The sequence below is a fragment of the Ranitomeya variabilis genome, chromosome 1 (genome assembly GCF_051348905.1).
Source record: "Ranitomeya variabilis isolate aRanVar5 chromosome 1, aRanVar5.hap1, whole genome shotgun sequence".
NCBI lineage: Eukaryota > Metazoa > Chordata > Amphibia > Anura > Dendrobatidae > Ranitomeya > Ranitomeya variabilis.
In genome coordinates this window covers 667,752,003-667,780,001 of record NC_135232.1, presented here as the reverse complement: position 1 = coordinate 667,780,001, position 27,999 = coordinate 667,752,003, and the positions used below count along the sequence as shown (strand labels likewise).

At 43.2% G+C, this 27,999-nt stretch overlaps 1 protein-coding gene across 3 annotated transcripts in view; it reads left to right on the top strand.

The window, feature by feature from the left end:
* CDIN1 (CDAN1 interacting nuclease 1) overlaps positions 1-27,999 on the top strand; it is a 494,484-nt gene that overhangs the window by 95,274 nt on the left and 371,211 nt on the right. The window lies entirely within an intron of this gene.

The following is a 27,999-nucleotide window of genomic DNA, read 5'->3' as shown; positions in this document are numbered from 1 at the left end:
ATGTGGGCTGTGCTATTTACTACGTGGGCTGTGCTATTTACTATGTGGGCTGTTATATGCTCCATGGGCTGTGCTATTCACTCTGTGGGCTGTGCTATTCACTCCGTGGGCTGTGCTATATACTCTGGGCTGTGCTATATACTCCGTGGGCTGTGCTATATACTCCGTGGGCTGTGCTATATACTCCGTGGGCTGTGCTATATACTCCGTGGCTGTGCTATATACTACGTGGCTGTGCTATTTACTACGTGGGCTGTTATATACTACGTGGCCGGCCGTGAACAATCAGCGACAGGTGCAGTCCGAATTGGCGCGGGATTTGAACCACGCTTCGCTAATTGGTCGCGGACGGCCGAATCCTGTGTATTCAATGTATCATTCTAAAATCTTCATAAATAAACTACACACATATTCTAGAATACCCGATGCGTTAGAATCGGGCTACCATCTAGTGTGTATATATATATATATATATATATATATATATATATATATATATATATATATATATATATATATATATATATATATATATATATATATATATATATATATATATATATATTTATATTTATATATATATATATATATATATTTTTTTTTTTTCACGAATATTTGAGCCCATGAATCCATTATATGTCCATTTTGCAAGCCGGCGAGAAAATCTCGCCATACGGATGTCATACGGATGCTTACATGCGCAAAAATCGCATCCTCGCACTGCACACGGATGACATACGGATCCACTGTTCAGGGAAAATTTCTGCGAATCTTGTCTGTGTAAAACGGATCGATTTTTTTTTTTTTTTTTTTTTTTTTTTTTTTTATACGTTGTGTGTGACTCCAGCCTAAAGGAGATCCCCCAACATTAAACATAATGGTATTTTACTTCCTGATCAGAAGGGGTCTGATTGTCAGGACCTTGCAAAAGAACAGGGGCAGCAGCATTTTTTTCCCCTCCACAGCAGCACTGCCATCTATCTGCAGTGTAGGAAAGTGCAACACAGCCCTATGTATGTGAACCGAGCAGGTCCCTGTACAGCAGTGCCACTTTGACAGTAAAAATGATGGAGATTTGACCCCATAACTGAGAGTAATTATACCATTGTATGATAATTGGGAATATCCCGTTAAAAAAAAAAAGTAATATCTGCAGATTATTTTACCTTTTTTTTTCCTACGGTTGGATTTTTTTTTTCAATTTTTGCAAGGTTGTTTCAACCAATCTCTCCCATCGGGAAACAATGTACAGTCTGAGTTAGTCATATGAAAAAGTTTGGGCACCCCTATTAATCTTAAGCTTAATGTTTTATAAAAATTGTTTTTTTTGCAACAGCTATTTCAGTTTTATATATCTAATAACTGTTGGACACAGTAATGTTTCTGCCTTGAAATGAGGTTTATTGTACTAAAAGAAAATGTGCAATCTGCATTCAAACAAAATTTGACAGGTGCATAAGTATGGGCACCTCACCAGAAAAGTGACATTAATATTTACTAGATCCTCCTTTTGCAAAAATAACAGCCTCTAGTCGCTTCCTGTAGCTTTTAATGAGTTCCTGGATCCTGGATGAAGGTATTTTTGACCATTCCTCTTTACAAAACAATTACAGTTCAGTTAAGTTTGATGGTCGCCGAGCATGGACAGCCCTCTTCAAATGATCCCACAGACTGGGATGGCCATTCCAGAACAGTGTAATTGTTCCTCTGCATGAATGCCTGAGTAGATTTGGAGCGGTGTTTTGGATCATTGTCTTGCTGAAAGATCCATCCCCTGCGTAACTTCAACTTTGTCACTGATTCATGAACATTATTGTCAAGAATCTGCTGATACTGAGAGGAATCCATGCGTCCCTCAACTTTAGCAAGATTTCTGGTGCCGGCATTGGCCACACAGCCCCAAAGCATGATGGAGCCTCCACCAAATTTTACTGTGGGTAGCAAGTGTTTTTCTTGGAATGCTGTGTTTTTTGGCCGCCATGCATAACGCCTTTTTGTATGACCAAACAACTCAATCTTGGTTTCATCAGTCCACAGGACCTTCTTCCAAAAATAAATTGGCTTCTCCAAATGTGCTTTTGCATACCTCAGCCGACTGTTTGTGGCGTGCTCGCAGAAACGGCTTCTTTTGCATCACTCTCCCATACAGCTTCTCCTTGTGCAAAGTGCGTTGTATAGTTGACCGATGCACAGTGACACCATCTGCAGCAAGTTGATGCTGCAGCTCTCTGGAGGTGGTCTGAGGATTGTCCTTGACTGATCTCACCATTCTTCTTCTCTGCCTTTCTGATGTTTTTCTTGGCCTGCCACTTCTGGCCTTAACAAGAACTGTACCTGTGTTCTTCCATTTCTTTAATATGTTCCTCACAGTGGAAATTCACAGGTTAAATCTCTGAGACAGCTTTTTGTATCCTTCCCCTGAACAACTATGTTGAATAATCTTTGTTTTCAGATCATTAGACAGTTGTTTTGAGGAGCCCATGATGCCACTCTTCAGAGGAGATTCAAACAGGAGAACAACTTGCAAGTGGCCACTTTAAGTAGCTTTTCTCATGATTGCATACACCTGGCTATGAAGTGTAAAGCTCAATGAGGTTAGAAAACCAAAAAAAGTGCTTTAGTAAGTCAGTAAAAAGTAGGTAGGAGTATTTAAAACAAGAAAATGATAAGGGTGCCCATACTTATGCACCTGTCAAATTTTGTTTGAATGCAGATTGCACATTTTCTGTTAGTACAATAAACCTCATTTCAAGGCAGAAACATTACTGTGTCCAACAGCTATTAGATACATGAAACTGAAATAGCTGTTGCAAAAAATAATAATTTTTTAAAACATTAAGCTTAAGATTAATAGGGGTGCCCAAACTTTTTCATATAACTGTATGTCAATGCTGCAGTTTTTTTTTTGTTTTTTTTTACTTGGGACTCCATGTCACCAATAAGCTGCAACCTTAGAAGGAAGATAGGCTTTTCAGTGACTGTCCAATAATACAGACAATCTGATGGTTCAGAACCTGTCCGTTCCCTTTTAGGCTGCATTCATTTATATCTTCAATTTTAAAGCTGAAGTCTTAAACAGGTAAAGTTTTACTTTGATTCTACTTCCACATATGTAGCAAATATTTTATATGTATCTGCCTGAAAACGGCTGGGCAAGGAGTTCGGCAAGCTGGAAAGCCCACAAGGCAAATGTTAGGATTTGTTTCAGCTTTGTGGTAGTATGCTTTGGGGTAGTGTGGTGCCATCTGCAGGTCATTTTCCTTTACTGCAGTTTTATGAAAATTAATGTTTAAAGTGTATTTTGTGATCACTTCGTTGATGTGTGGTTTGTTTGGCTATTTTCTTGCTGAAGGGGGCACATTTTCCTTTCAAATGGTGTATCATTTGTGTGTGGGTGCAGTATGAACGGAGTGTTTTGAAATAATATAGAAGGACGCCCCAGTAGCTAGACATTGTGTATAGTGTGTATCTGTTTTTTTTTTGTTGTTGTTGCTGAAGCGCTTTTTGGGTTTTCTGTTCTTGATATCTATGTGGATTCCTATTCACACCTCCTCACCTACTGTATTCTCACCCATCCCTTGTAGATTGTGAGCCCTCGCGGGCAGGGTCCTCACTCCTCCTGTACCAGTTATGACTTGTATTGTTCAAGATTATTGTACTTGTTTTTATTATGTATACCCCTCCTCACTTGTAATGCGCCATGGAATAAATGGCGCTATAACAATAAATAATAATAATAATAATAATAATTCACCAGTTACTGATGAAAAGTAGCGTAAGGGTACTGTACAAGAGGGTACTACGACAAGCAATTGGAAAAAAAAAATCTCACGAGGTTGGACTTCTTAAGACTTGCTGGTCACGGACGCATTCACTTGTATTGCGCATCGATGTAGCAGTGACACCTAGCCAACTTTGGTCACATGACGAATGTTGCAGTGAAAATTATTATGGACCCTTCGTCGTAATGATATAACAAATATAAAAAAAGTATTGGGAAATGCCTCAAATCATTTAATTCAATTTTTTCATTTTACCCATTGCCACAAATGTATAAAGTCCAGCCCCTTGCCATGCCGCTTGCCCTTACTAACGTGTAAAAGAAGGGTTCGTTCTAAAGAGCTCACTGCCAGATGGAGTGATGGAGCGCAATGCCAAGTGTCAGATGGAGTGATGTTAAACATGCCGACTCTGGAGCAGTGGAAACGTGCTTCTTACAGTGACTGCTCACACTTCTTTATCTGGCAATCTCATGGACAAGTCTGGGTTTGGCGATGTCATGCTGTGATGGTCTTCGGTAAGGTAGAGGGGCCTCGAACTGTCCCTGGAACTGGAACCCTACCTATCCCTGTCCTATTGGTACTCTTGAAGGTAGAGAGGCCAGAGTCTCCAACCTTACTATACCTCTGTTATCTCCTGATCTTTCCCCTCCCCCGCCCCGTGAGGCATGGGATAAGCATGTAAGGCAAACAAGACAAAGACACTAAACAATAGGGAGGAGGATGGAGACAGGGTGGAATAAACTAAATGGGAACAGGGACCAGGAGATAAACACATGTACTACAGTAAACCACACAACACTGCTACAACAACCCTACTCCAACCACTTAGCTTTAGCACACCGCACAGGAAGACAAATCTTTCACTTGAAAGGACAAGAAGGTCTGACCATTTTTAATAGGAAGAGGTAATGACCAGATCAGAAGCAGCTGAAATTGAGCTGCCTATTTATGACCAGCATAGAAAGGGTTGTTAATCTCTTCAGCACCAGAGGAAGCTAAATCCTTTTACTATGGGACACAAATCACACCATGTCTAAAGAAGACCTGTGATTCATTACCTGATGTGATCCCCTAATTTCAGGTCTCCAGGGTTATGTAACACCCTTGTGACAGCTGAATGCCAGGAGAACATTATCTGCCTTACTGCTATAAAATTTGATGGAGGAGGGATAATAGTGTGCGGTTTGTTTTTCACAGGTCAGCCTCGACCCCTTAGTTCCAGTGTAGGGAAATCTTAATACTTCAGCATACAAGACATTTTGGATAATTGGTTGGAAGAGTCTGATGTCGAAGAACTTGTCCGGCTGCACAAAGCCCTGATCCCAACCCCATCAAACACCTTTAGATTTAGGGTTTAGCTAGAATGGAGATTGTGAGCCCGGTCCTCTCCTCCAACATCAATGTCTGACCTCACAAATGTTCTTCTTGATGAATGGTAAGAAAGTCCAATAGATAATTCCAAAATCTTGTAGAAAACCATCCCAAAAGATCAGTAGTTGTTATAGCTCTAAAGGGTGACCTTCTTTATCATAGTGCTTTACTTTCAGCTGCTTGGAACAAACAGTAGACTGTAGGTTGTCATTGACTTCTATGGGAGAATGTTGTGGGCATGTTCTGTTATTCTTGAGAGACTATTGTGCAGGGTGTGAAAAGAGCTGTGACCATTACCCATCCTTAGTGGAAGAGTCAGTGCTATCACTATCAATAAACTTGTTATCTTTTTTTGTAATCCAGCCTGTGTTGATGAGATGACTGCTGAAAAGTGATCTCCACAGAACAGGACGTGTCATCCTATTATCGGGCTTAGTTTCATAAGTGTAACATTATAGAATTATTATTGTTGAGTGGTTTGACCTCTGGGACTACAAAAATCCCAAGAACAGGGCTCTGAAATGTCCTGATGAAATTGAGCCAATCGAATAGGGTCCCAGTGGACTCCCATTAAAGGGAACCTGTCACCTCCAAAATCGTAGATGAGCTAAGCCCACCAGCATCAGGGGCTTATCTACAGCATTCTGTAATGCTGTAGATAACTCCCCGATGTATCCTGAAAGATGAGAAAAAAAAGAGGTTATATTATACTCACCCAGGGGCGGTCCCGCTGCGGTCCGGTCCGATGGGCGTCGCGGTCCGGTCCGGGGCCTCCCATCTTCATATGATGACGTCCTCTTCTTGTCTTCACGCCATGGTTCCGGAGCTGGCGTACTTTGTCTGCCCTGTTGATGGCAGAGCAAAGTACTGCAGTGTGCAGGTGCCGGGAAAGGTCAGAGAGGCCCAGCGCCTGCGCACTGCAGTACTTTGCTCTGCCCTCAACAGGACAGACAAAGTACGCCAGCTCCGGAACTGCGGCGTGAATACAAGAAGAGGACGTCATCATATGAAGATGGGAGGCCCCGGATCGCGACGCCCATCGTACCTGGACCGCCCCCCAGGTGAGTATAATCTAACCTCTTTTTCTCATCTTTCAGGATATATCGGGGGCTTATCTACAGCATTACAGAATGCTGTAGATAAGCCCCTGATGCTGGTGGGCTTAGCTCATCTACGATTTTGGGGGTGACAGGTTCCCTTTAATCATCTATTGGTCACTTATCCTGTGCATAGGTGATACCTTTATATAGTGAGAATAACCCTTTAAGGTAGCCATACACATATAATAGCTGTTAGGTACTACATTATTTGGTTGACAGCTATCCCTTCCAATCTCCGACATACACATGCATGCTCAGTTTGGCCAAGTGGGGATGTGTCCTGAATGTGGAGAACGGAGTAAGCCACTGCTTGACAAATCTGGCTACAGCTTATTTCTGCTGAGAACAAAAGATCAGGCATGTTAATATTCAACATGCCTGACCATTTTTTTTTCTCTTTCCTTGATGAAGGCTGAAAGATTGTCATCGGAACAGCCAACTAAAATAAGCATGTCTGTCTGACTATAGCATAATGCAGGGGTCCAACACACTCAGCCCACTTAGCAATTTTTTACCGCCCGCTATCGGCCATGCTGGCAGTGCGTCTTTAGATGTACTTGGTGCTGTTTTGGCTGCATCACAGAATAGCAGACGTCCATGCAGTGTGGTGAATGACATCATGCAGCGCGCCGGACGCTGTAAGTACCCGCCTCTGAGGATATCCAAGCTACAGGGCCAGACGGGATACAAACTGCTTCGTAAGTGGTAAGCCCTGTTTGGTTTGACCATCATTCTGTATACCGGGGCTATAGAAGCCATCTTACTGTACATTGGGCCGTGTGTTTGAGATACACCACTCATGGCAATGCAACGCCATTTACTTGTATGACTTTGTGTTGTAGCAAGTACACAAAGAGAACTTTGGCCACAAGATGTCTGGCAGTGCCAAAGTTTCCATGTAGCCCCTGCCTAAATTTAACAATGTGTCCCCAGACCCCATTTTAGTTTGAGACTCCTGGTCTATTGCGTATGGCTACCTTTACAGACAAAGGCTGAGTCATTGTATTTTGGGCATGATGAGAATATACGGTACATTTTGCCTGGATTTACAGATTTACAGCAGTACTATCCACAGTGGCCCTCAACCATTTTGCATTCATGGTCAGTCCCTTTGATCCAGTATAAGGGGTAATTCACTAGTTCCCGATCTTATTAGTGTAGGTCCTGTGATATTGGCTTGTACAGTTAAGTGTCAATGCAGAGAGCTCCTCATTATTGGCGAATATCACCTGGTGGCACAGAAATGAAAGATTCGTACTCGACGTAGTTTGGCATATTCGGTTATTGAAACGTTCTGCTCGTGGGGTGATGAGTGCCCATGGACTCTGGCTGGGGGCACCGATGGGAAGGCAGGCCAGTTTCTAGACGGTGCTTATGTTCTTGGCTCATTTTTGTGACCACTGTTAAATATTAAATGACTTAATTGATTTTGCTCTCTCTTTAAGCACTGGCAGTTACACTTAAGTACATAAAGAGCGCACTTCTAACTAGATTTGCCAGTAACATCTGCTGAGGGAGTACGGCATTGATCCACGCAGAATAATGTCTCACATGAGTTGTGAGTTTTGATGTCCGACTGATGTATTGTTGTGACTATTACTTTTTCAATTAAATCATTTTTATTGTCCTGGATGTCACACCTACTAAACCAAAAATAATTAGTGTTTTTACTACAATTTCAATGCTCCTGGCAGCTTCCGAAGAACAATTTTCTGCACTACGGTGCTGTAAGCAAAGATAAAAAAAATATATATATTCTAATAAACCAGATCAAAATAAATGAGATATTTGTTATCTATGCAGTCACTAAACCTGGTTCTTGCATTGCATGGCATTGCTGTCATCTAAATTCTTAAAGGGAAACTGTCAATTGAGTCATGCTGCCCATAACCTGGACAGCATGAATTATAGCCTGGGTGCATGATTGCAGCCAGGTATATCTTTCTGTGAAATGCGTTGCCTTTTCAGATAATATAGTTAGAAAATCCGGAGACTAGTCTAGCTCCTCCCGCGGCCAACTTCTCCCAGCACCCCTGCAAGTGATTGACCGGTTTCTCATAGCAAAAGAGCTGTCAATCATTTAGTGGTTCCGGGAGAAGCGCCACACCAGTCTCATCTCTAAATTTTTCCCATGGACCGAATGTTCGAAAAAAAAACAAAAAACGCATCCAAGCTGGTCATCCATACAACATGCAATACTTATCAATACGTTGTCATTATTAACATAAGAAACTGTATTTGGTCTTGGAATTTTTACTACCTGCTGACATATTAAAACGGATGCCATGCGCATAACAATTCAGATTAAAATCAACTATTTTTTTTCTGGATGAAATGCAGACACTTTTTTTATTATATGCTCGTGTGAACTTAGCCGAAGAAAAATGGAAAAAAAAAAGTAATTAATAAATTATATAGAGAATTTAGTTAGAACATGGAAAAGTTTGTTTGGATGGTCATTGCGCTTTGTGATATCCCAGACATTAGGAGGTTAATTATCCAGCAGCTTTTCTTCTATCTCCTTATTTCCAGCCCATCTCGTGCCGCTGTTAACCGGGCGAATGTGTAAACTGTAAGTGGCTCGCTGTACTGGGTTTCTTTTCCCTGCTGCTTTGTTTTCGACTCCGATACAACACGCTCATACTGTTGGCAGGGTTTCCGAGGACCCCGTAATATAAATCATTGATTCTAGCAGCATGGGGGCAGCTGTAATGTGGCCTCTGGCTTCTTCTTCTTCCCAGGAAAGGATCCAATTGGCCTCATGGTGCAGTTAGAGGGAACGACCTTACCGGTGACACAAAAGATCAAACTACAGGTTGTTAAGTGCCATATTTACTCTTTAACCTGTAACATCTCCAGCTCCCTGGTGGCGCCTGAAATTACACTTTTACAGATCTGTCACTTCCCTGCTTCTCTAATTTGGTGTCGTTACAAAGAAAAAAACTGTTTTGGTTTTTAATGAATCTATTGCTGCCACAAAACCATGTAGCTGTGCTCTAAAAACAAGATTGTGACTAGAAGGCTTCTTTTCATGACCTGACTATACATTATTAGTGTATTCCTATGGGTCCTCCTAATATTAGCGATTAATTATTCATATCTGCCCATTATGTTTTATCCATCAGCCATCATGTTTTAATAATAAGGCTCAGTTACTTGTATCTGAGAACTTTTAGAAATTTTAGACAGATTCTTGCTGCATTTTATCTGTATTTGCAGCTTCTGTATTGATGACTAAAGTTGCCAAACGGTCAGTCTGGTGAATCTAGCTGGAGTGTGGTGAATCAGCCACCAGCCTTAGGCTACTTTCACACTGATCCGTCGGTACGGGCCCGTCGCAATGTGTCGGGCCGACGTTCCGACGGACGCTGCAAGACGTGGGCAGCGGATGCAGTTTTACAACGCATCCGCTACCCATTCTGCAGTTCGGGGAGGGGGGGGGTGGAGTTTCGCTGCGCATGCGCGGTCGAAAATGGCGGACGCGACATACAAAAAAAGTTACATGGAACGTTTTTTTTGTGCCGACGGTCCACCAAAACACGACGCATCCGTCGCACGACATGTGGCAATCGTCGCAATGCGTCGCTAATGCAAGTCTATGGAGAAAAAAAACGCATCCTGCGGGCACCTTTGCAGGATGCGTTTTTTCCTCCAAAACGACGCATTGCGACGTACGTCACACAACGCTAGTGTGAAAGTAGCCTAAAGGTACCTTCACACGAAACGACTTTGTAACGATATCGCTAGCGATCCGTGACGTTGCAGCGTCCTCGCTAGCGATATCGTTTAGTTTGACACGCAGTAGCGATCAGGATCCTGCTGTGATGTCGCTGGTCGCTGAATAAAGTTCAGAACTTTATTTGGTCGTCCGATCGCCGTGTATCGTTGTGTTTGAAAGCAAAAGCAACGATACCAGCGATGTTTTACACTGGTAACCAGGGTAAACATCGGGTTACCAAGCGCAGGGCCGCACTTAGTAACCCGATGTTTACCCTGGTTACCAGCGTAAAAGTAAAAAAAACAAACAGTACATGTCCCCCAGCGTCTGCTTCCTGCTCTGACTGAGATTCGGCCCTAAAGTGAAAGTGAAAGCACAGCGGTGACGTCACCGCTGTGCTGTTAGGGCCGGAGCTCAGTCAGTGTCAGGAAGCAGACGCGCAGGTGAGCATGTACTGTTTGTTTTTTTTACTTTTACGCTGGTAACCAGGGTAAACATCGGGTTACTAAGCGCGGCCCTGCGCTTAGCAACCCGATGTTTACCCTGGTTACCCGGTTACCTCGGCATCGTTGGTCGCTGGAGAGCGGTCTGTGTGACAGCTCCCCAGCGATCAAACAGCGACACTGCAGCGATCGGCATCGTTGTCGCTATCGCTGCAGCATCGCTTCGTGTGAAGGTACCTTTAGTATTCTTCTGTTATTCCCTAAGCTGTCTCCTCCCTCTCCCCCAGGGTGTCTGGGACAGATATGCTAGTCTATAAACAGGTAAGACAAACAGGAATAACAAAAGCAACAAACTTACAAAACACTCACCAAATATAGAGAGGTGTATAAAGAATGGTAAGAATGTACAACCCAAATGGGAATAGGACAATGAGGAAAGCATGCAACCAAAAACTGCATGCAACAATCTCCAGCAGCTACAGCAATCTCCAACTGGGCACAGGGACTCCAAGGAGATAGGAAGTAAAACGTTCACTTGCAAGGAAGAGAAGATCTGGACAGATTTTTTAGCCAGAGGAAAAGACCAGGTCAGGAACTGCTGTGAGATGGAGGTGCAAGTTTCTAACCAGCATAGAAAGGGTCATTAAACTCTTCAACGCTAAAGGAAACAAAATCCATTTAATACACAAACACAGGCTAAATGGAAGATCTGCGATGCACAATACATAGTGATCTTCTATCTCCAGATCTCCCACTTGTAACAGTTTGTGGCCTCCACGTGCCTGTATGACCTCCCTACAATGCCTGGGCATGGTCCTGTTGAGGAAGCAAATATTCTGAGGGATCTCAGCCCAGACCTGGGTTAAAGCATCAGTCAACTCCTGGACTACTGTATGTGGTGCAAAGTAGTGTTGGTGGATGGAACGAGACATGATGTCCTAGATGTGCTCTATTACATTTAGGTCTGGGGAACATGCAGACCAGTTCTTAGTATCAATGTCTTCATCATGCAGGAACTGCAAATACACTTCAGCCACATAAGGCCTAGCATTGTCATGCATCAGAAGGAATCCAGGAACCACTGCACCTGCATAGGGTCTCACAATGGGTCTGAGGAGCTCATCTTGGTACCTAATGGCAGTCAGGGTACCTCTGTGCGGCCCTCCATAGAAATTCCTCCCAACACCTTTACTGACCCACTGCCAAACCGGTCATGTTGAATGATGTTGCAGGCAGCAGAACATTCTCCATGGCATATCAAGACTGGTGGAAAGCATGCTAAGACGCATGAAAGCTGTGATTAAACTCTTCCTGAGTTACAACATTAGTATTGTTGTTTGTAAATGATTATGACCTTTTTTTTTTTTTTTTTTTGCATTATTTGAGGTCTGTAAGCAATGCATTCTTTTTGTCATTTTGACCATATCTCATTTTCAGAAAATAAATACAAAATTTATTGCTTGGAACTTTGGAACTTTGAAGACATTTTATCAGTAGTTTATAGAATATAAGAACAATTTACATGTTACTCAAAAATATACCTATAAAGAGAAAAATCAGACAGACTGAACATGTTCCAGTGGTCTCTTAAATTTTTGCCAGAGCTGTATATATAATATATATTTTGTAGCAGTGCCAGGTAGGACATGGTGAAGTCCTATCAGAACAGGTCTGATTAGATGTACCTGCTTAGTTTTTTTTTACCAGAACCAGGGCCTGTGTTCACTAGGGATGTCAGTCTCCTGGATGCAGCCGAGTAGAGTGTGCTTTTGGTGAGTGACCAGTCAAAATGTGAGATACAGCTTAGACAAGAGACATGCCAGGGTCTCTCTCTCTGAATGGCGACTGTATGGATCAGCTGGAAACCTGAGCAGTCTGTGGGAGCTGCAGAGAACCACTTGGAAGGTGCAGCCTTTTCAGTGTGAACTGTGCCTGGAGTTAAACACTTCTATTTTGCACTGGAAGCTGCTGGAGCTCGGGCTTAAGCAGATACTGCTACTGGTGAAATCATGCCTCTTCTGTGTATGAAGTTTCCTCCATGAGAAAGAACAGTAATCTGTTTGGGGGAGCCTGCACTGACATATGTGCCCTGCTAAATGAACATTTAATTTGCTGTTATACTTTGTGCTCAGAGGAGGTTGTTTTTGATTTTGAATCCCTTGGAGTTTTATGAAAGCTATAAAAATATATATGTTTGGCCCAAACCGCATTGCCTGTGTGAACGCTACCTAATGCCTTCACAAGAGCATGAATCCCTACAACATTTACGCAATTAAATTTTTTTTTTTTATGCATTTGTTCATACTGATTTTTTATTTTTTTTAGTTCAGTCGTTCACGGTTGTAACCACTGAGCCCCCAATTAATCATGGCTTTCAGAAACCTCACGTTGCTTGCATTGCAAAACGCTGCGTTTTTTTCCGCAGTAAAAAATGTGCGGGGTGAAAAAAACAAAAAGCAGCAAAGACGCAACACGTGAACACCATCACTATGTAGTATGTCAGACTATTTGCTGCATACATGATCCAACTACTTTAGGGGCAGCAAAAGTTTTTAAATGTCTGTACATGAAATCTCGGTTTGGTTAATAGTTATATCCAGTGTCAGGACTGATCATAGTTGTACTTGTTTAATGGAAAAAACTAAAATTGTTTCCCCTGTTCTGTCTTTAACTATCAGTTGCTCTGTGTGAAACCTAAATTTGATGTGGTCTCCATACCCAGGTCTCTTCATTTGTGTGGAGCACAACTACTCATTATCAGAATGCAGATAATTGGCATCATTAGGCCTGCAGCGTGCTCAGTATCAGTGCGGAGAAATACACAGTGCTGTGTAGCATTATCCAGTATCTCTTTGCTGTATTGCACATGCACTATATGTGGATTTATATGCTAATTATTCAAAAAGGCAAAATATAGTTGGTTGATGCCTACTAAATTAAGGGAGCCATGGATAGGGGATTTTGAGACAAGGTCCTTCATACCAAACTACTTGTCTGAGTACATACTAGAGGGTAAGAACACTATCAACTGGGATGGACTTGTCCCTTAACCTAGTAATAGATGTTTTTGAACGTCTTTCCGAGCAGAGAACCTTCATTTTTCTGATGTATTGTTATAATTACAACTCGTCGTATAACCTCTGATAATAATCTCTCCACAGTATATATTGATTTCTCACTTTTGAGACAGAGGGAAAAATCTATTTGTTAAAAGTGGTTTATCTAGAGAAAGTGTATTTTAGTAAATATTCATTTTTACGTTTTTGTTTCATTTTGGCAAGGTTCGGCAACAGGAACATTTAGAGGGAGACTGATAAAACGCTGCATTTCTTAATTTAGCAATGTGTTTCAATGGATCATTTATTCTGGTGGGAGAAGTAATGAGTTATGTTCATATATTCTGGAGCAGAGGTTGATTTTTATATTGATTTGCTTAATATTGTTTACTGACTCAAACACGATATTGATGTATGGAAGAAGACTGTACCGTGCTAAAAATGTCTTAATTGTTTTATGTTAAAATGAGAAATCTCTCTCTACATGTGACACAACACATTCATTCTCTGACAGCATGGAGGCCTGGTATATGGAGTATTCACTTTGGGGGTAAAACTGGCTACATTCACTCTGTGTATTACAAAGATAAACACAATGAGTTTTCCAATATTTTAGCAGCAAAACGATTAAAATGACTGAAATCTTTCTAATGACAAAGCAATGGAAACATTATAAGTGACCAGATATGTGTGATTTATGGCCCAATGTTTAATTATGTAGTCTAAAGAAGATGTGTGGTTACTTCTCTGGAAGCTTGGGTAGAAATGTTCCTCAAGAACAAGCCTACTGATGGTACACAGATTCCCCACACTGTCAACAAACAAGGTGGAGGAGTTGATTCTCTAATTAAGTAACTGCTTCTTCAAGCCAACGCCATCTCTATCATCGCTCTTTTAAAAGTATTAAAGTTTATTCAGTAGGCATGTACTCTCCCTGCCTGTGTCCAAGTGGTCATGATCTACATCTGTTGTCAATCAGGTCCTGCCATTATCGCTGGCTGTGGTACTTCCTTCCAACTAACATCCCCACAATCTGTATGGGTATCCAAACAAAAATCCTAGTACATGCCATCATTAGCTCCTACCTGGACTACTACATCATAGAATGTTAGAGTTGGAAGGGACCTCCAGAGTCATTGTGTCCAACCCCCTGCTTAATGTAGGTTTCACTAACCCATCTCCGAGAGATGTCTGTCCTGCCTCTGTTTGAAGACTTCCATTGAAGGAGAAATCACCTCTCGTGGCAGCCTGTTCCACTCATTGATCACCCTCAGTGTCAAAAAGTTTTTTCTAGTATCTAATCTGTATCTTCTCCCTTTCTTCCCTTTCCTTTTTTGCAATGTGAACATTCTCAGATCTTTTAACCGTTCCTCATAGGACATACTTTGCAGTCTGCTCACTATCCTAGTAGCTCTTCTCTGAAATTATTCAAGTTTTTTGGTCTTTTTAAAATGTGGTGCCCAAAACTTGACACTGTATTGAAGATGAGGTCTGATCAAGGTGGAGATCAACATCCTTCTCTATAACCTTTCAGATAACATTTGCAGCCAGCCAATCCATCATCAACTCTGCTGCAGGTTGAAAGAGATGCAAGCCGAGGCACAGGTGATGAAGTTCACATTAGTTTTTTATTTTTTGAGTGGAACCTCGGGACCTTGGTCCAGGATGCTCCGAAGGGGGTGTAACTAGTGAGCCCCAGGTATACGTAGTAAAATCCCTTGAACAGGACCAGAGTGGAATACCTGGGGGGGACACAGGTGCTACCTCCAGTTAGACCCCGGACACGTGGCAGCTGTCCCAGCGGGACAAACAGGTAAACAAATATAACAGAGATGGTGAAGCAGACTGACGGACACCGGGTATAAGATGTGAAGCTGGCTGTGGTGAGGGTAGTCAGATTCCGGGTAGATGGGAGGAAGCTGGCTCTGGCACCTTTAGCATAGTCCAGTGGTACAGATGTCAGGTGGCGGAACGGGATGGCACTTGAGTATAAAAGTGCAGGAATCGTCTTAGGATTGCCGAACAACTGAACACTGATATTCTGTGGAAACAAATAGTGTAAGCAGAGTGCAGAACGGAATACTATTACAGCGCAGTCAGAACAGGAACAGAACTGGAAATAGCAAGAGTAGATACTCATTGCTCCCTATGACGGAGGGCGCTGCCATTGGTTTATGAAGATTTAAAAAAAATGCGCGCTGTCCCTTTAAGAGACCCGAGGTACGCGCGCCTGTCCTAAGCATTCTCCCTGGAGGCCTGCTGGCAGTGTGCCAGGAAGTGGGGGAGAGAGAAGCAGCATCAGGATGCCAAGGAACAGACAGAGAGCGAGGATCCAGGCAGGGACCTCGCTGAGGTGCAGGGGCAGCCTCGGGAGCAGGAGCGGGTAAGGGACCAGAACTGGAGGCAGCGCCAGAACCGGGTGTAACACAATCCTTGCACGGTGTGAAGATCTTCTGGTGCTGGCGCCGAGAGCGGCGGGCGCATGACTACAAGGATGTCATTTGCATATATGCAGTCACATGCCGAATAGGCATGCGTGGCTTCGCTCAATGCAAGTGTATTGATTGAGGCCAGAGGACAAAGTCTAGTTGGAGTGTGGCGGGAAATATGCAGATTGTATACTTGCAGCCACCTGACCGTTCACTCGCAGCGCCTACATCGGAGAACCCTCACAGTGTGCACGATATGAGGATTCACAAGTCTGCAGTCACATAGATGCAGATGTGTAGGCTAAGGCCAATCAACCCCTTTAATTTCCTTTCTTCTTTGTCTACGCCTTACAATTCTGACCCAATCTCTTGTTACCATTCTACAACCAATCTATGGTTTTCTCAAGATCTTCTGTATTCTCCTCAAATCTGCTCCTCACCCAACCCTTCTAAGATTTCTCCAATCTATCCCCCATTTTGAAACTTTAAAAACTTTTAAGGGCAACCTGAAAACCCACATCTTGGTTAAAGACTACATCATACAATAACCCTGCTTCCACCTCTCTTCTGGCTGTAGCTTCTACCCTCATTTATGGTCTCCTGTCCCTAAGTGTGCACTCTCCAATGCTGCAAACAGGAAGCCGTCCAGATACAGTAATCTAACCAGCTTCAAGTTCTAGAGCAAAAAAATTGTTAGCACTGTGCTTATTGCCTAGGAGACCGGCCACTGCTGATAGACTTCAGAGGTGACCAGTAATCTAAGTAATAAGCCATAAACAATTAAACTAAAATTCTCTCCATTCTTAAGAACAGAGATGATTTTTAATAACTAGTAGTTTGCTTGGTTTTATAAAGCACTTAACAAATTAACCATTTATGAGGATGAGAAATTACCTTTAATCCCTTCACGACATATGGCGTACATTTACGTCATATGTTGTGTCCCTGACTTTGATGCAGGCTCGCACTTCGAGCCCCCATCGTTTACGCCAGATAATGGTGGATTTAATCAGCCATCATGCGTCATTAACAGCCCAGGTGGAGCAGAGCTCCTTTTGCTGATTTTAACCTGCTAAATGCTACTGTTAATCTCTAGTGAAGTCCGATCTATCAAAATATAAAATATTAAGGGTAAACCGGTAAATTACTTTGCCAATCAGATTGGTAAACTACATAATTAGAAAAAAATCTGAACTCCAGAATTACCGTACATTTTTTTTGGCCACCGCAACAACACAATAAAATGCAATAACAGGTGATCAAAGCATCGTTTCTACCCCAAAACAGTATCAATACAATAATCAATAAAAATCAAATCAATAAAAATTTCATCTCAGGGTGCAAAAATAAGCCCTTACCCCCAGATCTTGAAAATTAAAGTGTTGTGGTCTCTGAATATGGTGACAAAGCAACGTGTTTTTTTTTTGTTTTTTTATACAAATTCCTGTATTTGTTTTCACCACTTAAATAAAAAATATATACCGTAGATTTGTTTGGTATCTTGATAATCATGCAGGCCTGGAGAATCAAATTACTATATAGTGAACATGGTAAACAAAATTGAAAAAATTTGAAATTGTACTTTTTTTTTTGCTCTTTCAATGCACTTGAAAATGTTTTCCTGCTTCCAGTGCATCACATGATAGAAATGACTGATGTCATTCAAAAGTACAACTCTTCCTTTAAAAAAACCAAGCCCACACATGGCTACGTGGATGGAAAAATAAAAAAAAAGTTATGGCTCTTGGAAGAATGGGAGGAAAAACGGAAAGTTGCCCAGGGGTCAAACCTTTTTCACGTGTATAGCTTCCTTCAATTAATAGTGTTTTGCAAAAAAAAAAAATACAAATTTTGTTACAGAAAGCTAGCAAATTTTAGTCTTTTTTTTTTCAACCTACAGTAAAAGCCACTAGAAAAGGGAAAAAGAAAGCAGGACTTATGCATTGGTATAAAGCCTAGATGACACAGTGACAAATGTATTGCTCTGCTGTAATTTAGGTAGTTCAGATTTAGGAAGATTAATTGCAGATATAAGAAGCATATGGCACACAGTCATAAAACATGACATCTTAGCCTATCTAAGTTTTGATTTTTGTGCTTTAATGCACACGACCTGTTTACAGACCTCATGCAGGAAGCAACACCACTTAAGGTAAAGTCTCATTCAGACGTCCGTGAAACACAGTCCGAGTACCAACCATGATGTAAGGACCGACTGCGGGTCTCTTGACCCCAACTCAACAGCCTATGAATTTGTCAAGTTTGGGTCAGTGACCCATGGCCAGTCCGTGCAGAACGGTCCGTACTTGGACTTCTTTCACCGATGTCTGAATGAGGCTTAATCTTCAGTCCTAAAGTCTCTTTTATTCCTTGAAAACATGTCTTTAATTTCTGTGCCCTTTTTCATAATCGGTAATACTGTGTATGAATTTAGCTGGTTTTCCTTCTGTAGACGTTTATTTCAAATGTTAAAATGGTATTGAGCAAATTTGTTTGGTGGAATTCTTTCCATGTCTCTTGTTCCCGATGGAGAGGCGGCCACATATGTGAGGTCACTCTTCATAAAAACCAACTGTAAAGTTGGAGAGACAAAATAAGCGCAAATAGGGTCTTTTCTGATAGCCAAGTGGTATTAGATATTATAGGTACGCTCACCTGATAGGGTTGTGACAGTCTCAACATCTCTAGAAGCATGTAAAGGCTGCATCAAGAGCACCAAGGAGATACGATGCAATTAATGAGGAATACGGTGGTTCAAAGTCTGCACTGTCCAAGTTTCCAAAAATTCGATCACACACGAAGGTAAAGCATCAATGCGGTTTATTTGTCAACCCGTTTCAAGGTTTCCAAACCTTATCATCAGGACCAAACCACAATGATAACTTAATGGAACCTTGGTCAACGCGGATTGTGAACTACCGTATTCCTCATTCATTGCATCAGTTCAATCTTCATGAAAGACTTTAACCCCTTTCCAACATCGGATGTGATAGTATGCCGATGTCGGACTCCCTCCCTTTGATGTGGGCTCTGGCGCTGAGCCCACATCTTTTCCGGCACATGTCAGCTGTTTTCAACAACTGACATATGCCTCTAACAGCCGCAGGTGAAATTGTGATGCACCCGCGGCTGTTATCTAGTTAAATGCCGCTGTCAAACTGTGACAGCGACATTTAACCACGCTTCTGGCAAGCGCGCCGAATGTTCCGCCCATGCATGACCTCGTCACTTGATCGTGGGTCACTGATGGGTTGGCATGACAACCAGAGGTCTCCAGGAGACCTCTATGATTGTCACTGCTGGATTGCAATGAGCGCCGCCCGGTGTTCGGCGCTCTCAGCAAGTCAGCAATTTTGCTACATACAGGCGATCTGATCATCGCCTGGATGTTGCAGAGCTGATCGGGTTATGGCAGCTTCTAATCTCCCATGGAGACTATTGAAGTATGCCTAAAGTAAAAAAAAAAAAATGTTTTTAAAAATATTTAAAAAAATAAAAAACATCTAAAAGTTCAAATCATTCCCCATTCAAAATAAAATAATAAAATCGAACACCTATTTGGTATTGCCGCGTTCAGAATCGTCTGATCGATAAACATAAAAAATTAACCCAATTTTTAAACAGCGTATTGAGAATAAAAGTCAACACGCCAGTTATTTTTTTTTGGTCACCGCAACATTGCATTAAAATGCAATAACGGGCGATCAAAAGGTCGTATCTGCACCAAAATGGTATCATTAAAAACGTCAGCTCGGTGCGCAATAAATAAGCCCTCACCCAACCCGAGATCACAAAAAAGTAGACTTTACAGGTATCGGAAAATGGCGCAGTTTCTTTTTTTTTTAACAGACTTTGGAATTTTTTCCACCACTAAAATAAAAAAGAACCTAGACACGTTTGGTATCTATGACCTCGTAATGACCTGGAGAATCATAATGGCAGGATAGTTTTAGCATTTAGTCAATATGGTAAAAAAACCCACAAAAAACAGTTGTGGTACTGTGTACTTTTTTTCGTAATTTCACAGCAGTTGGAATTTTTTTCCCGTTTTAGAGTACATGACATAGTAAAACCAATGGTGTTGTGCAAAAGTACAACCTGTCCCGCAAAAAACAAGCCATCACTTGGCCATTTTGACTAAATAATTAAAGTTATGGCTCTGGGAAGAAGAGGAGCAAAAAATGAAAATGCAAAACCAAAAATACCTCTGGTCGTTAAGGTGTTAAACAAATTAGCTGAGCTCCTCTCTTCTCATAAATGCTTCCTCGATCATTTGTAGGACAGCCATGTCAATCTGACTCCCATACACAGAAGCTCTTGCATGGCCTAGCGCTTTTATGTTCTCTATGTAAAAGCTGCCAATTGAGATGTCATCCAGTGGCTTATCTCAGGAGGAACAATATGATCGGGCTTCCAAAATCGGACATGTCTGGTCAACATCTCTCCCAATGATCAGTTGGCTGTGTTCCCCACATACATAAGATAGTCAGCCAAACCTGTCGATATTGGCAGCTTCAGCCAAGATTAGTTTAATGTGTATGGGGCCTTAAGTTTAGTCTAAGTTTCAACCATCAATTAGTTTAATTGATTAGTTTGCGATTTGCAGTGTAAATTACTGCTAAGTTCGGCAGCATGATTGCTGGTCCGTGGTTGTTTAAGGCTATGTTTCCACAATGAGGTTTTGGTGAGTTTTTTTACATTGTGTATTTTCGAAAAAATGCAAGTAACCTATCTTTCTTAGGCTACGTTCACATTAGCGTTGTGCGGTGCAGCGTCGGGCGCAGCCGCGGCGACGCATGCGTCATGCGCCCCTATATTTAACATGGGGGGTGCATGGACATGCGTTGTCTTGCGTTTTGTGACGCATGCGTCATTTTGGCGCAACTGTCAGGGCGCAGAGGACGCTGCATGATGCAGTTTTTTCTGCGCCAAAAATCATGCAAAAAATTAACGCATGCTTCACAAAACGCTGCGTTGTGCATGTGTTTTGCATGCGTTGTGCATTGCGTCGCCCAACGCAAATGTGAACGTAGCCTTAATGGGTGCAGAAAATCAGCAACATCAAAAACTCACCAAAAGCTCATAGTTGAAACGTAGCCTGAGGGTCTGTGCACACGTTGCAGATTGGCCGCTGCGGATTCGCAGGAGTTTGGCCGCCGTGATCTCCATCTGCGCACGCGCGGAATCCCGTGGCCATTTTCCTGAAGCCCCGGGCAGCAGAGCGCTCCATCTGCGCACGCGCGGCCACAGGAAAGATGGCCGCGCCCACCGGTAAACGGCGAATAGCGAAGACCGCGCTTTTTTGAATCTCCTGGGCAGTGGATCTTTGCTTTGGACATGCGCACACCACTACGCCACCAACGTAATGATGAGCCTGATCTGGGGGAGAAACAGTGCTGTCACCACACCCATATGACCAGACCAGCGTGAGTGACAGCAGAAAAAGGCGACTTTACAAAGGTATTTCGGCAGCTTAGGTAGGTTATAAAGGCACACAAAGACACTAATGTAACGCCCAGCTCTGCCCCTATTTAACGCTATTTTTAGCTCATCTTCAAAAAGCGGGGTGACAGGTTCCCTTTAAGTTTTCCCAGTTTTTTGTGGCAAAATTAGGGGGGTCGGCTTATACTCGGGTCGTCTTATACTCGAGTCTATACGGTAAGTATTTCAAAATATAAAATTATTTAACAAGCTCCATAAAGAAAAAAACAAGCAAAAAAAATCAAAATGCAAAAGCGATCAAGACATTTATTTTTCTCCCAAATGGTATCAATAAAAAAAAAAAGTTCTCACAAAGCAAAATCACAAAAGCAAAAATTGGCTTCGGTGAGAAGCTGTTAATACCATCATTTTGTGTGCATGCAGTATCATGTTTTTGGCAACACATTGCCTCGTGTAAGCAGAGGATATGCTGCCAACAATGTGATACCGTATGGGTACTGAACTATTGTTTTAAGAATCTTTTCCCATCAATTTTGATGGGACTGTTAGCAGGCCAGTAAATGAGCGTTTAACGTCATGTATGTCAATAATGTTTTTTTTTTCTTTTCATGCATGAACGATCATGTGGTAATCACCAACATATTTATATGGGCCAATAATTTGGGGCACGCGCTCTTACGAACACTCATTCAAGAATTCTTGACTTTTCAAAATGTGCCAATATCTTTGATACAGATTTGTAGAACTTCTGTGTTGTACGGAGCTGGAGTAGGACATGTGGATCTGGGTGACCATACCTTGCCTTTGAATACCTATAATTTTACATGAAGGTATCTCTCACGTTTTTAATATAAATCCTTCAGTTGTTATATTTCGAAGACGTATGGAGCAACTACATAGTGGTTTCTGATTGATTCTGATTGAGGCTTCATGGTGGATCTAGATTTCACATCTTGGCTTCTGTATTCTCCATCCTTTTTATCAGTGTGATGTTTTTTTTAGTAATAGTTACAACACATAGATTCTTTGTGGGTGTACTTTGCCTTCCTTTTTGGTGTTGGAGATCCTCTGTATTCCTAGAATTAGGCTGAATGATTTCTGTGCACCCTGAGAAATGAGCCACGGTAGTGAGGGCAATGGCTGATGGCGATTTCCTATTTCTGAGGACATGTTCGGAACACTGTAAATTTAGAGTAAGGCATTATTTTTTCTAAGCGCACTAGGTTCACCCCAAAAGCTGTTTCTGTTGCGGCTTTGACCATTATTTCTTTTCTACCAACAGTGAAATTGACACCAGAATGATAAGCTCCAAGAAAGCTCATTTCCATTGCAAATGATGCAGTAATTGGTTATTATGGTTAGCGTTTTCGCTTCCAGGCTGTTGTTCTTCCATTTTTTTTCTTATTTGTGTATTTTTTTTTCTTGCCGGTGAAAGAATGTCAACATCTACTTAACCCTGAATGAGTTTTATGTCCCCAATGATTTTGATTTGTGCTGAGGGAGTTGCTCAAATGAGTATGTAGTTTTTCCATTGTTCTACTCCATTTAAACAGAAGGCTAAGATATAGCTAAAAAAAAAAAAAAATAGTGAGTTGTGTGAATGCTGGAGGTAGATGACAGCTTATGAGCAGGAACTTAAGCACAGGCGGCCACATAACACAGATGTCTAAGGGAGTCATCTGCCAGCCATGCCTATCCCATGGTGCTGGACTTTCCCTATGTGACCGCATTCGACACAGTTCTGTCACTGATGCAAATGGCACAATAGAATAGGATGCAAATTGGGAACTCCTGCCGTGTAGCACTGCCCCATTAGCTGCTGACGGCCAGTGAGAGGCATTGAAGGAGTGGTACTTCAAGAGCTCAGGGGGCCTCGAAAAGGTCAAGCAGTCATGGTCATTAGAATTGGAAATTGACTGCTCTCGTGATTTTGAAAAAAGAGAGATGACTCTGGGGAAAGACAGACATGGGGTGCGGTGTATATAATCTATCCATTCATCCATCCTTCCTTCCATCCATCCTTGTAGATTTTTCTGTACTAAAAACTCATAAGTATCTACTATATAATCATCTAATTCTGTCTGTAACGGAAATTTTGTGTCACTGATTGGTCGCAGCTGCTGATTCCAGGGGTTAGGTACGCTGACACTGATTTAGGGCTTAGTTCAGACACAAAGGTCTAGGATTCAGCATCAGGGTTAGGCCACTCTTGGACCGAGGAATAGTGTTCATGCACTGGGGATTTTGGTAACAGGACTGGTTGCACCGAAACAGGGGACAGGGTTTAGGCTATGGCCACTCCGGGACGAGGTGGCGAGGTTCAGGTCCTGGCTGATTCAGGACCAGTGGATGAGCTTCAGGCACTGGTCGCTCCAAGATGAAGTGACACGGTTCAGGCACTGGACGCTGTGGGACCAGGGGATGTGGTTCAGGCCTGGCTGCTCTGGGACTAGTGGATGAAGTTCAGGCTCTGGGACCAGGTGATGAAGTTGCAGGACTGGCCACACTGGGACCCAGAGGACTACAGACACAGGACTGGCACCAGGGGACTACAGACACAGGACTGGCCAGACTGGGACCAGGGGACTACAGACACAGGACTGGCCAGACTGGGACGAGGGGCCTACAGACACAGGACTGGCCACATCGGGACCAGAGAATAACATTCAGGCCCTGGTCACATTGGGAACAACTCACTAGCAGGGGGAAGGGGCGTCGGCAGGTGCTTTACACTCATCTGGTTTATGGAAGATGCAAAAAATAGAAAAAACGGATAGCACTCACCAATCCTTAAAAATCTTGCTTTATTTCAACGTTTAAAACATCGTGGCCAGGAGAGCAGATGAAGGAGTGTGTGAGCCAAATGGCTCATCATTGGGTAACATTTTTCAACGGACAAAATACATGTCATGGTTGTGGACAGAGTTTCTTCCCTGTCCTCTCAGGGTTAATTTTGTGTAGCCTCTTTTTGGATTGGGAAGGATATATATACCTGCCCCTGTCTGGGATTCCTTGTCAGTTATACATTCCCTTTCAGTCTGTGTGTCTAACCCCCTGGTGTGCTTGTTTTCTGTAGTATTGATTGCCTCTTGGGTATGACCTGGTTTGTTTTCTGATTCTGTACTTTGTCCTGTGATCTTATAGTTACTGGCTCATCGGGCTCTGACCTTCTGGCTTGAGCATTCGGATACCGCACCTGCCTGCCTCGCTTGTACCTCACCGCTATCTCCATCTGTTTGACTTTTGGCTACGTCCTGACTTCTCTTTTCGTTTCACCCATTGGCACCTTCTTGACTTCCTGTTTTGACTACAGCTTACTCTGACTTCTCTCCGGTATTGCCATTCCCCGTGGCTACCCGGCGTCCAGCTCCACCCCTGGCCACGCCTCCAAAAGGATCACGTGCTCCAGGTCCTGCACTTAGACCAGTAAGCTCACTGCTGCTCTCCTCTCCCATCTCTAGATCTCTGTATCTCTGTGCGCAGACCCCAGCAGTAAGTCTGAGACCAGGATCACAACATTATAACTGACCAAAACAGTTTTTTTTTCTCTCTGGTCAGGAGTGGTGGTTTTTGTTATGGACCCGTTACATACCCTCTCTGAGCAAGTGAGTAACCTCACTCATATGATGCAGAAATTGTCTGTGGAGTAGCGAAACCTGGCACAGTCGCATCAGCAGGTCCAAAGAGAGGTTGCTGGCGCCTTGCAGGGTTCGCTATCTCCGGGGGCTCGGGATGAGGGTGCCACGGACATTTCCTTAAGTTCCTCTGAACCACCTGTTAAATTACCCAACAACTTTTCTGGAGATAAAAAATTATTTAGGGTGTTTAAAGAGGAGTGTGAGTTCTTTGTCTCTCTGCGTCCCCGCGCCTCTGGAAACGAAAGTCAGAGGGTGGGAATTATTATTTCTTTATTAAGGGGGCCGCCACAAGCTTGGGGTTTCTCTCTCCCTCTTTCCGCTCTGGAATGTGTGTCTGTGGATCTGTTTTTTTTTAAGCTCTTGGGCATATTTATGATGAGCCTAATAGAGTGCGTCTGGCTCAGGATATGGTGATGAGTGTGACACAGGGGAAGCACTCAGCAGAATGGTTCTGTTCCGAGTTCAGACGCTGGGCTGCTGAGATATCTTGGAATGACGCCGCCTTGAGAGGGTTGTTCCACAGGGGCCTGTCCAACCGCTTGCTAGGATGCACTAGCGCTGCATCCTCCCCCCGATACCCTGGAGGACGCCATGACCCAAGCTGTCCGTATGGACCAAAGGCTCCTGTTGTGAAATTGGATTTTGGGCTCCCCCGGTGGCCACTGGTGGAATTGAACTGGTGTGCATCATCCCCTCTGTTCACCTGTTTCCATCAGGATGTGGGAGTCGCTATTTAACCTTGCTCCTCTGTCACTTCCATGCCGGTCAACATTGTAATCAGAAGCCTTTCTGTGCATGTTCCTGCTACTAGACAACTCCCAGCTAAGTTGGACTTTAGTCCTCGTTTGTTTTTGCATTTTGTTCCAGTTCACAGCTGTAGTTTCGTTTCTGTGTCTGGAAAGCTCTTGTGATCTGAAATTGCCACTCTGATGTTATGAGTTAATACTAGAGTCTTAAAGTAATTTCAGGATGGTATTTTGATAGGGTTTTCAGCTGACCATGAAAGTGCCCTTTCTGTCTTCCTGCTATCTAGTAAGCGGACCTCAATTTTGCTAAACCTATTTTCATACTATGTTTGTCATTTCATCTAAAATCACCGCCAATATATGTGGGGGCCTCTGTCTGCCTATCGGGGAAATTTCTCTAGAGGTGAGCCAGGACTATATTTTCCTCTGCCAGGATTAGTTAGTCCTCCGGCCGGCGCTGGGCGTCTAGGGATAAAAACGTAGGCTACGCTACCCGGCTACTGTTAGTTGTGCGGCAGGTTTAGTTCATGGTCAGTTTAGTTTCCATCCTTCCAAGAGCTAGTACTCATGTTTGCTGGGCTATGTTCTCTTGCCATTGAGAACCATAACAGGCTCCGCACCAGAGGGGTTACGCAGCAGGAAACCCCTTCATACCCCAGCCTTGGTGACATCTCTGCTATTCCCGAACCCATGGAAGTGGGAGTCATCTCTGTTAATGAAAGAGAGAGGAGACGCCGCAGAGATAACCAGCTATGCTTTTACTGTGGAGCATTTAAAGAAAAGTAATGGGCTATAAGCCCTAGCCAGCTCACCGACTGCCACAAGTGCACGGAACTCCGTCAGGACTTGACGTGGATCAGCAGGAATACAAAGGTAAACGTTCCAGCTCCTAATACAATTTGTATTTTTACTGTGGAGCCTCTGGACACTGGAAAAAGGACTCTCCCTGTTGCCCGTCCTCAGCTAAGATGTCGGTTAAAGCCTAAGTCTGGGTAACGATCAAGGAGGTGGAGTTGGAACTTATTGGTGCTCCCATTGTGACGACCGTTGTTGTTGATTGTGGTTCCACCATCAATTTAATTGACTCTCGTGTTGTGACTCTTAATAATATAGGGACAGTCAGGCTTGAGTCTTCGGTCAAGGTGGTGGCTATTGACTCCTCCTCTCACCCGGGGAGGTATCTGTTTCATGTCCGAAGTTTTTTCTCTTAGAGTGGGACCGGCTCATGTGGAAAAATTAAGCTATTTTGGACAATTTGCATGCGGGTCTGGTTTTAGGTATGCCTTGGCTTCAACGCCATAACCCTATTATCGATTGGGTAACTGGAGGATGAGGTGGTGGCTTAGAGGAATGGGGAACAATGGGGACAGAAGAACTGGGGGCCACCGGTGTTGTGGAGCTGGTAGGCCTCTCTCCATCCTCCAACAGAACCCTCCACTGAGGCTTGATGGTGAGAGCCTCATCAGCGAGAGATGCAGCTTCTTCCACTGTCGCTGGTCTCCTCTCATGCACCCATTCCCTGTTCTCAACGGGGCACTGGGCAAAGAATTGTTCTTTTAGGATAACCTGGGGAAAGGTGTTCCAGGTTAAGGCCTCCTCTGCCTCCAGCCAGCGATGACATATTTGTTTGAGTCTATGCGCATATATCTTAAAAGACACTTCATCATCACAGGCTAAAGTACGGAACTGAGTCCTGTAAATGTCTGGCGTCACAACATAATGTTCTAGAATAGTCTGTTTAATCTCCGCATACTCACGGTTCCCCCGAGAGTCCATAGCTCTATAGGCTTCGGCAGCTCCACCCTCTAAGAGCCCCACAAGATGTCGGACTCGCTCCCTTTCCGGGACTTCCATTAATCGACACTGATGCTCAAAGTCCTGGAAGAAGCCCTCAATGTCGCCTGCAGCCTCATTAAAGGGCTTAAAGTCTTTGCGGGACACTCTGGGGAGTTCCCTCATGGTGGGTGCTGAGGTTACAGTCTGTCTGGAGCTCCTAGCTGCTTCCAAAGCAATCTGCCTCTCCAGCAATGCCATCTCCTGAGCTCTGTGAATGGCCTCCCTCTTATCTTCTATGGTGGCCTCCTCTCCCAGCACTGCCATCTCCTCCTCGTACCACACAACCCACTGACTTTTTTGGGTATTTACCTCCGGCTGCAGTCTTTCCTCCATTTGCTGTGAGGATCCTTCCTCAGCGTCATCTTGCAGGTGAACTCCTTCCAAAGCCTCAATTAGCTGCTCCTTGGAGAGTCCTTTAAAACGGACTCCTACTTCACG